The sequence below is a fragment of the Chenopodium album genome, chromosome 12, assembly GCF_948465745.1.
Source record: "Chenopodium album chromosome 12, dcCheAlbu1.1, whole genome shotgun sequence".
NCBI classification, from domain to species: Eukaryota; Viridiplantae; Streptophyta; class Magnoliopsida; order Caryophyllales; family Amaranthaceae; genus Chenopodium; species Chenopodium album.
Window position 1 is genome coordinate 21,249,026 of NC_137845.1, and position 2,582 is coordinate 21,251,607.

The following is a 2,582-nucleotide window of genomic DNA, read 5'->3' on the forward strand; positions in this document are numbered from 1 at the left end:
GGGAGAATTCAGAAAATACGTGGCCGCGTTAGAATGCATTACTCAGTAATCATTTGGTTTTGTAATTCTAACTCGGATTTCAAGAAACGATTTGTAGATAAATGTGATCTCGACATGTGATGCAATCATATTATCAAATCGACACATATTGACTTAAGGAATTTGAATATTGCACACTTGTCTCAGACAAGTAGGAGATTGAAGGATTTATGTCTTCTCCGTGTGCAATTACTAGATATATAAATGGATCAAATTATGGAGATAGTTAAGTTCGGACATTTGGGTCGTCGTTTTATCATAGCTAGAGGTACTAACGATCATTGGGCTAGTAAAATAGCCTAAAGCCCAATTAGACGGATCCTATAAGGTCACACAAAGGGTCTAGATCGGGCACGAGAGGATAAGGACCATGATGGGCCTCATCCTCTAGTATGGCCGGCCACATGGAGTGGATTGAAGGGTTTTGGGCTTCCTAACCCTAGTCTAATTGTAATGGGATTATAAATAGACTAGGTGCCTAGGGTTTGCTAAGTCGTATGCAATTATCTGATCAGTGTGATCAAACCCTAATTAGCAAACACGAGACCAATCCCTCTCATACTCCTCTCTATCTAACGACTCTCTCCTCCTCCCTTGGCGCCAGTATGGTGGTTCATGGTGGTGGTGGATCATGGTGGTCGGTTAGTCCAATAAATGTGGTGATCGCGGTTTTCATTAATCACTCGACCAATCTAGTATTGGTGGACGGCTCCTTCGAAGCTCGTGGACTAAGTAGAGGAGCAACGCTTAGGGCTCTATTCTCTCCCTGATTTGCCTGTCAAATTGCTACGTGGAATTCACGCTTCAAAGGTATGATTATGTGTCTTGTGTGTTATGCATGTGTTCTTGGGATTAGGTACTTTTATAAATATGATTCATGTTTATCCGCTGCGTAGTACCTATAAACTCCTACATCACCGCCATCTTAGCTCGTCGTATTCGTGGTCATCATTCATCTCACCATGAGCCTGGTACACAAGATGATCTTCATCTACGGAGGTAGGAAATAAAAAATAAGCACAAAATTGAGACTCCGAGATTTGATGTTCATTATTGAAAAGTTGGAACGACAAGGTCCTCGAAGAATAACACTATTTTCTCTTATCACCTCGAGAGACGAAAGAAATTCGAATGTCAACCGGGCATAAGTGGGTGCATTTAGATCTAAAAATTTTAAAAGCCCCAAGTTCTTAGCAAGAAGTCGAACATCTTTATCAATTCCTAACATTGTCGTTGTTTCTTGATCATAGAAACGAGTGGACTTGAGCTTCCTTTTTGTCAATTGAACAAATCTCTCCCAATATAGTTCCTTGGGAAATTCAATACCATAGGTTTGAACCACCTCAGGAGGAGGAGGGACAGTATGCCGTGATGGGGTTGTGCTAGCATTGGTGCGATCCCTTTTCTTACGACGTAAAGGAGCCATCTACAAGGAGAAAGAGCAAGCATAAGCAATTCATCATGAATTTGGATCAAACACACAAGTGCACAAGAAGTAAGACAATCACCAAATTATCATAATAAATGGCTCAAGAAATCGAAGCACAAAAATGACCCCAAAATAGATGAATCAAGATATATCACAAAGAACTTATGCCATGACTAGTATAGTAGCAACATAGAAATAATCAATAAGAACTAAGAAGCAAACCAACATAAATTTCAATGGAAAAAGTTTATCTTGGAAGCACAAATTCATGAACATCATAAGAAAAATTAACTAAGATATTGAATGTGCAAAGAAACAATGCTACCATGAACATTACCCATGAGAGAAAAAGATGACCAACAATGGTGGTGTCAAGAGATCAAGCAATTTAAACTATTTCAACAGGAAAAGGCTTCAAAGTAACATCAAATATCATCATACAACACAAAAAACAAGCAAAAATAACTAACAATGGAGTTCTACCATTAAAGCCCAACCAAGGGTTTCGAGCTTCAAAATGAGGAAGAAGATGAATAGAAATAGAGAAATCATATCTCAATGAAGCCTTAAAACTCTTGAAAAAGTAAGAATTAAAGGTAATAAGCCAATTAAAACACCAAATTGCAAGCTCCAATTGCAAATTCGAAAACCCCAATAATCGAAAATTACACCAAAAATCCGAAAAAATGGGTCGAATATCTGGAAAATTCAAAATTAAAAAGTGGATGTTTGTTGTTGTAATTTGTGATGCGCACATAAGGGAGGTGAGGTGCGTGTGTGGTGCACTGGGTGTGTAGATGTGCGGGGGGGGTGCGAGTGTGTGCGATGCTCTCATCGGCGCTCTCAAGAGTCAAGCTTAAGTGATGCCCACGAGGAGGACGGACCCAAAAATCATAAAATTCATCAAAAATCACTTGTTCATGATTAAAGTCCACGAGAGCGCGACCATGAGAGCGTTCGTGTACATCAATCACATCTCCACTTTTAACTCAATTCCAACCTCTCTAAACCTTCAAATGACACCAAAATTGTTAGAAATCAAAATCCAATTAATCCCAAGGTACCTAAAATCAAGAAAACAAATAAAAATAAGAAAGTTTTCCAAAAATATAAA